Consider the following 8,406-nt stretch of genomic DNA (forward strand, 5'->3'; position numbering starts at 1 on the left):
TTGTTCAATTTCATATTAAGCAACCTATTAAAATACAATGAGATACTCAGAAGTAAAGACTTAAAACATATACCAGGGTAAATATGAAGACCACTGGACATACAAACAGGACTCAGCCTTTCAGCTCCTCTGGTCTATTCCACTGTAACTTGGATCAGAGCTGAAGATCTGCAGACACAATGATCTGCCTTTATTCCATAACCCTTAACTATGGTCCCTTTACCAAAATAAATCCATTAAGGCCAATTCTGAAGTTTGCACTTGACCTAGCTTCAATAGTTATTTGAGGGAAGAGAGTTCCTTTGTGTAAAGAAGTGCTTGTTAGCAACAACTTATCCCATCCCTGTGACTTAATTTTAGTTTATAGACTCTTGCCAGAGAAAGAAATTTCACTCTCTTAACCACGTTTGCAAATGTGACACCCTTGATCTGAGCCTTTAGCCACAAGCCAACACCAAGGTACACACCTCCATAACTTCAATCATGCCTCAGCCTTTCTGCTCTTTCTCTTTCAAACATGTGTTGCCTCTAAAATCCATGTCCCAATATCCTAGCATAACCATGAGCCAGGCAATGAGTGCTCTGAATGGGTTCCAGTGTATTTAAGATGCTTGGCTGATCAAGTTTGGACAAGCATGGACAAGTTGGACCGAAAGGCCTGTTTCGGTGCCGTACGACTCTATAACGTGTCCATGGGATCTCAATCACTTAAAAATGTAGCTCTGTCCATCTGACAATCTGTTACCCAGTAATGAATGGATCAAGGACTGACAGCTACAATGCCTTTTTCCTCAGTTCTCTGCCTGAAGGAAGCCTGACAAGATCTCCACCATGGCTAGAGTAAGCAGGCTGGTCACTAATCCACCTCAGCCACAGTTCGACTCCCTTTCCAGGACTCAATGGTCAAGGAAGGTGGGCAGCAATGAGTCTAAATTGGCTGAGCATCAACCTGCAAATCCTTCCAACACAAGCCAAAGTCAGGCTGAAGGAACTGGAGAGGATCCATGTGATGGAAAGTAACTGGAATCTCTCGCCTTGGCTCTGACATGGATGTGGGGGAATAAAGTGCACGTTGCCACAGCAACCCAGACTCCTTGAGGGCCTGTGGAAATCAGATTGGTGATCCGACAACCAACATCAGCATTATTCCCAAAAGTCCACTCACCGGCCACTCTGGTCTCTGGGGAAAATGCCGGGCGGGACTGGAATGGGATGGCACGGACAAGAGGGGGCGGGAACAGCTGCCACAGCAGCACGAAACCGAACAGAGCGGGGGGGAGTGAGCTGGGGGGAGGTTTAACGCGGGACACGTGGTGTCACTTAGCAACCGGGACTCCAGTTTGAGAGTGTGTGCAGCCGAGAGGGGGACGTTGCGGATGTTGGACAAAAATCCAGCTGGGGGAAAATAAATTGGATTTCTACACAGCCTTCCACAGCTCAGGGAAGTTCCGAAGGGTATTACAAACAATGTAGTATATTTAAAGAGTGTTGTAGTAAATGTAGCAGCTAATTTGTCCACAGCAACCCCCCTACAGACAGCAGAGTGATATTGGCCTTTTGTTTGGGAATGTTGATTGAGGTGTACATATTTGGCCAGGATACAGAATTGTTCTGCAGAAGGGTCACTGGACCTGAAACGTTTTAAGACTGTAAGACATCGGAGCAGAATTCGGCCTATCGAGTCTGCTCTGACATTCTATTATGGTTGATATGTTTCTTAACTCTAGTCTATGTAATCTTGCATCCCCTTATCAATCAAAAATCTATCGATCTCTGTCTTAAATACATTCAATGGCTTGGCCTCCACAGCCTTCTGCGCAATGAGTTCTGTCTGAGGAAATCCTAGTTTCCTTATCCTAGTTCTTAAGGGTCATCCCTTCACTCTGAAGCTGTGCCCTTGGGTCCTAATCTCTCCAACTAGTGGAAACATCTTCTCCATGTCCACTCTATCCAAGCCTCTCAGTATTCTGAAAGTTTCAATCAGATGCCCCTTGTCGAGTACAGACCCAGAGAACTCAACCATTCCTCATATGACAAACTCTTCATACCCAGAGTCATTCTTGTAAACCTCCTCTGAACCCTCTCCAAGGTCAGCACATCCTTAGACACAGGGCCCAAAACTGCTCACAATATTCTAAATGCAAGCTGAATAATACCTTAAACATCCTCACCTTATACACACTTTTTCTCTCTCTCCACAGATGATGTCAGACACGCTGTGTTTCTCCAGCAATTTCTGTTTTGTTTCAGAATTGTTACAGTGTAGGAGGAACTTTGGTCCATTGTGTGTCTGTACCGCCTCTTTGGTGGTTAAATGTGGAACAACAAACATTGTGGATAACTATCTTGTTCTTCAATTTATTACCACATTTCAAAGTCAGCACTTCTAATAATGCAATCCCTCACATGTTCTCTAATGGTAACCTACCATTGCCAAAGCATGTTTGATATTTTATAATAATCAAAACAGGGGCTTCCACACTAGCACTTCTGGTAGTTTATAGACTGTACAGGATATTCACCTTCTGCATTGTGGTGCCTGTTTTCTCCTCTTAATTGGTACCTTCTATTTGAATTTTGTGATTCACTGATGCATCAAGATAGTGTTCTTCTGCCTGCTATTTTAACAGGCTGTAGCCAAATTATTTTACACATATTAGAGGACAATCCTGTCAAAATGGCAAACTAATTTGATTTTACTGTGCAATATGCAAGATATTATGACAGAAAATGAACATGAATGCCTCAGTGAATGTTTTGAAAATGTTCAGACTTGGGGGACAACAGAATTATGTTCCGGTCTGAGAACTAACTTTTAACAATCGGCACAGTGCCCATTGCCACCAATGACTGGAATTTTGTCACAATGTAATCTGTTTAGACCTTGTACTTAAGTACTTCATTTATCAGTATTGACATGTTTGTACTTTGGAGCTGGTCAATGTTACAATACAAGGATGACAGGGGAGAACTTGAATAAGACTTGACTGGGCGCGTGTGCTGAAGGTCCTTGATATCAATTCAAGCACAAGAGCATGAGACATGAATATGACAGCCCTTGAAAAAATATCAGTTTTAAAAGATGCAATTTCTTTCTAATCATTTGGCATAACTTACAGAACTCTGGATTTCTGAAGATTAATTTTACAAAGCTGGTTTTGAGCAATGCACAACATCATTAACTGAATCAAGAGGTACGTTGACTGTGTTTCTGAAATGCCCCCACAATTATCAAGGTCATTCACTGGCACTGGAGCACTTTGTGACACCATCAACCACTCAAATTTCTTTTATGGGAGTGCATTCCAGATTGTCACCACAGCCTTGTTAACCGAGCTATTTCCATTGATTTCATGTCAGACGAGCTGTAAAACAAGCTCCATCTCAGTGTACCATAAGACCATAGAAATAGGAACAGGAGTGGCGGTTCGGCCCATCGTGTCTGCTCCATCATTCAATAGGATCATGGCTGATCTGGCATTCCGCATATCCACTTTCCTATATTTCCATGTACTTCTTGATTCCCCTCCTGATCAAAAATCTACTTATCTCAATCTTAAATATAAACAAGAACTCCACCCCACAGCTCTCTGTGGCAAGAAGTTCCAAAGACACTCAACCCTCAGAGAGAAGAAATTCCTCCTCATCTCGGCCTTGAATTGATGTCCATTTATTCTGAGCCTCTGCCATCTAGTACTAGACTCTCTCATGAAGGGAAACAACCTCTCAGCATTTACCATCCTCTCAGCATTTAAGAATCCTGTATGTTTCAATGAGATCACCTCTCATTCTTCTGAAGTGAGTAAAGTCCCAACCTGTTTAGCCTGTGCTCATTAGACAATGCCTTTGGGCCAGGGATCATCCTTGTGAACATATCACACATTCTATTTCTACATACATAGTCAAGATCATTCCCAGTGTTTTTAGATTGCCCAGAACCCATGTTATTTTCCATCTGCTTCCCATCCTTGTCTTACGTGAAGTGCCCAGGTGTTCTACTACCAGAGCAGTGCCAAATAAATAGGACTGTTTACCGTGGTTTCCATAGCGACTTTGAATCACAGATTGCCTATCACAAGAGGAGACTAATCATTAAAACATTGAACCTAAACTGGGATTTGAGGTTTGTCCTCATGTCCCTGTAAACTGTTTGAACGGTAGGGTTTGGGACCTGGCTTTGCTGCTCCTCTCCCTTGTAAAATTGCTGTCTCTTGTATGCAGCTGTAAATGTAACTGTTTGTTGTAAACTGTTTTTGTAATTTGTTTAATAAAATAATATAAAACATTGAACCTGGAAGCAGGAATAGGCCACTTGCTCCACCATTCAGTATGATCCAACTCAGTACAGGTGCCATGGTGGCTCAATAGTCAGTACAGCTGCCTCACAATGCCATGAACCTGGGTTCAATTCCAGCCTCTGGCAACTGACAGTGTGGATTTTGCACATTCTCCTTATTTCTGCATGGGTTTCCTCCAGGTTCTCTGATATCCTATGTTAGTTGGATTGGCCATGAGAAATGCAGGATTACAGGAATACAATTGGCGGGGGAAAGGGGGGAGTCTGAATAGGATCTCTTTGGAGGAACAGTGTGGACTCGATGGGCTGAATGGCCTGCTTGCACACTGTAGGGTGTCTATGATTCTACACATTCGGTGTCCTGTGCCCACTTTTGCCCCCTGCCCCTTGACAGCACTTGAGCAAATGTCAATTTTGGAAAGATGCAACTTGTTTCTATTAATTTGGCATAGTTTACAGTCAGTAGATTTCTACAGATAAACTTTACAATACTTGAAAAATGTGCCGATTAGCCCCATTTCCCCATGGCGTTTCCTTTTAAAGAGTTGCCAGATGCCATTTTAAGTTACACGTTGCAGTTCCATCATCATAACTGGAGGTTATGGTCATGATCAGAAGAGACAGTCCATGTCGTTGTTATGTCAATGAACTAGTCCTCCAGAAGCCCAGGCACATGCCCCTAAGCCATGGTTCCAATCCCATCGCAGTGAAATTTAAATTCAGTTAATAAGTTCTGAACTGAAAGGTACTCTCAGTAATGGTGACTATGAGGTTATCATCAATTGTGATGAAAACCCACATGGTTCACTGATGTCCTTCAAGATGGTAAATCTGCCATCTTTGCCCAATCTGGTCTACGTGTGCTTCCAGACCCATAGCAGTGTGGTTGACTCCTAACTCCCCTCTGCAATGGCTCTAGCAAGCCTCTCAGTTCAAGGGCAATTAGGGATATGCTGCCTTTGCCATATCGTATGGAAAGAATAGAGAAAGAGATGGATGAAGTTCCCACCTTTGGACACATTTGGAAAATTCTTGTCACTACTGACCACAGCTGAATGTGTCCTGTTGTTTTCTGAACTTTTTATATGCTCCATTTAGAGTTTAATATGTTGCAGTTCCTTTAAAAAAGAAGTAATGTTGAGCTTGAACTGTTCACACGAAATCACTTCCTTAAAAATAATCACTGCGAGATCACATGGATCAAGCCAAAAATGTCGATGCAGCTACAACACTGAAAACAGTTGTCTATTTTGGATTCCAGCATGTGCAGACTTTGCTTTGTCTCAAGCAAACAGGTAGCAGCAATACAGAAAAGAAGGAAATGGCTCTCCATACCAACTCAATATAGAACCAAATAACACTATTGTCATAATAATATTTTCAAAAAATATTTCCTCAGCTATTTTCTTAGCCTCCCCCCCCCCCCTCCCCGCCCTAGCTACTATCACTAGCCCCACTGTTGGTCTAGTTTTAGACTTGGCAATAGGTGGCAGTTTTACTCAAGGGAGCCAATTTCTCATGAAGACTGCTTCAGAATCTGGCATGACATAATGGGAAAGATTTTCTCATGCAACATTGGCCCAATCCAGTGGTTTCTTCATTAAATATCAACTGGATCCTGGTACTTCAAAGACACTTATAAATATTTGCATCCAGCCACGTGGAAAACTATCAGGCTTTCAGCACCTTTTACACTGAGAATTGTCCAAAAAGGCTTCAGAAAAGTGAATGGTCACTAAGAAGGGTCCATTTTTATTTTATATTCATTCTTGGAATTCTTTGACAAGGTGACACACAGATGGCTGCTAAATAAGATAAGAGCCCATTGTGTTAGGGGCAATGTACTGGCTTGGATAGAGGATTAGCTGATAGGCAGATAGTGAGAAAAAAGGGAGCTTTTTTTTAGAATGGCAGCCAGCGATTAGTTGTTTTCCACAGGGGCCAGCGATGGGACCACAATTATTCACGTTATGCATTCATAATCTAGATGAAGAACCGAGGGCATTGTTGAGGGCAGATGACACAAAGATAGGTGGAGGGACAAGCAGGGTTGAGGAGGTGGGAGGCTGCAGAAGGATTTGGACAGGCTGGGAGAGTCACCCAAGAGGTGGCAGATGGAATAAATTGAGAACGTGTGAGGTTATGCACTTGGTAGGAAGGTTAGAAGCATAGACTATTATCTAAACGGGGAAAGGCTTCGTAAATCTGAAACACAAAGGGATTTGGGAGTCCCAGTTCAGGATTTGGTTCAGGTTAACATGCAGGTTCAGTTGGCAGTTAGGAAGGCAACTATAATGTTAGCATTCATTTTGAGAGGGCTAGAATACAAGAGGAGGAATGTACTGCTGAGATTGTATAAGGCTCTGGTCAGATTGTAATTGGAACATGGTGAGCAGTTTTGGGTCTGTATCTAAGGAAGGATGTGCTGACCTTGGAGTGATCCACAGGAGACTTACAAGAATGGTCCTGGGGATGAAGAGCTTGTCATACGAGGAGCGGTCGAGGACTCTGGGTGTCTATTTAATGAAGATTAGAAAGATGAGGGGGTGATCTCATTGCAATTTACAAAATATTGAAAGGCCTGAATAGAGTGGATGTAGAGATGTTTCCACTAGTAGGAGAGACAAGGATCCAAGGGCATAACCTCAGAGTGAAGGGATGATACTTTGAAACTAAGATAAGGAGGAATTTCTGCAGCCAGAAGGTGGCCAATCAGTAGAATTTGTTGCCTCAGAAGGCTGTGGAGGCCAAGTCATTGATTGAATTTAAAACAGAAAAAGATAGTCTCTTGATCAGTAAGGGGATCAAAGGTTACAGGGAGAAGGCAGGAGAATATCAGCATGATTAAATGCCAGAACAGACTTGATGGGCCAAATGGCCTAACTCTGCTCATATGTCTAATGGTCCATTTTGGAATGTGAGTGTCACAGACAAACATTTGTTTCCTTTGCAAAAGTGGTAACAGGACTTGCTCTTGAGCAGTCCGTGTGGTCAGATAAAAGGAAGATGGTGATGTGGTAGTAATTTCATTGGACTAGTAATCCAGAGATCCAGATGAATGCTTTGATGACATGCATTCTAATGTCACCACGGCAACTGAAATGATCCTGTGGAAATATGACTGATTATCATAAAAATTCATCTGGTTCACTGGTATCCTCTTGAAGCTAGTCTGTTGAATTGTCATCCCTAACTTCAAATAAGGTTGATCTGCTGATGTTAATTTTGCTTTGTGCACCTCCCGTGCAGCCATAACCTTGTATGCCTCACTCGGTCTAAGCACCCTATGATCTGTTTGTCCTTGTTTGTTATGATCTGCAAAACAAAACTTTTCACTGCACTTAGGTACATGTGACGACAATAAATCAGATCAAATAAATTCTGCTGTTCTTAATTGGTCCAGCCTACGTGTGACTCCAGATCCACAATAAAATGGTTTACTCTTAACTATCCTAAGAAACGGCTGAGCAAGCCACTCGGTTCAAGGATAATTAGACATAGGCAACAAATGCTGGCCTTGCCAGTGACACCCAAATTTCAGGAAAGAATAAAGAAAAATATTACAGTTTGTAGGGGCCTGATCTTGCCTCAGAAACTGGGATGTGGGAGCAATGTTCCCTCTCCATTGGGTGAGAGAACCTGGTGATCAGATGCAGGGTGCTCCTTCTGTTGCTGTACATGGTGCTGACTTGATCCATGCCCTACTCTGCATAACACTTCAGAGAACATCTCTGGGACACCCGCGCCAACCAACTCCAACGCCCCATGGCCGAACACTTCAACTCCCCCTCCAACTTCACCAAGGACGTGCAGGTCCTGGGCCTCCTCCATTGCTACATCTTAACCACCCAACACCTGGAGGAAGAATGCCTCATCTTCTGCCTTGGGACCCGCCAACTACACGGTATCAGTGTGGATTTCACCAGTTTTCTCATTTCCCCTCCCCCCCACCTTATGCCAGATCCAACCTTCCAACTTGACACCACCCTCATCACCTGTCCTACCTGTCCATCTTCCTTCCCACCTATCTGCTCCACCTTCCTCTCTGACCTATCACCATTACTCCCAACTTCATCTACCTGTCGCACTCTCAGCTTCCTTCCCCCCAA

The 8,406-nt window shown here is 43.1% G+C and overlaps 1 protein-coding gene across 7 annotated transcripts in view; it reads right to left on the reverse strand.

The window, feature by feature from the left end:
* csgalnact2 (chondroitin sulfate N-acetylgalactosaminyltransferase 2) overlaps window positions 1-8,406 on the reverse strand; it is a 58,475-nt gene that overhangs the window by 46,967 nt on the left and 3,102 nt on the right. For 4 of the 7 annotated variants that reach the window (XM_043679101.1, XM_043679096.1, XM_043679098.1 and 1 more), the window contains exon 1: window positions 1,166-1,272. The exons of the other annotated variants lie outside the window; for them this stretch is intronic. The gene's annotated coding sequence lies outside the window, so the exon portion shown is untranslated. Of the gene's footprint in view, window positions 1-1,165; window positions 1,273-8,406 lie in introns of those variants that run through there. 7 annotated transcript variants of the gene reach the window in all.

The sequence above is a fragment of the Chiloscyllium plagiosum genome, chromosome 38 (assembly GCF_004010195.1).
Source record: "Chiloscyllium plagiosum isolate BGI_BamShark_2017 chromosome 38, ASM401019v2, whole genome shotgun sequence".
In the NCBI taxonomy this organism is placed as follows: Eukaryota; Metazoa; Chordata; class Chondrichthyes; order Orectolobiformes; family Hemiscylliidae; genus Chiloscyllium; species Chiloscyllium plagiosum.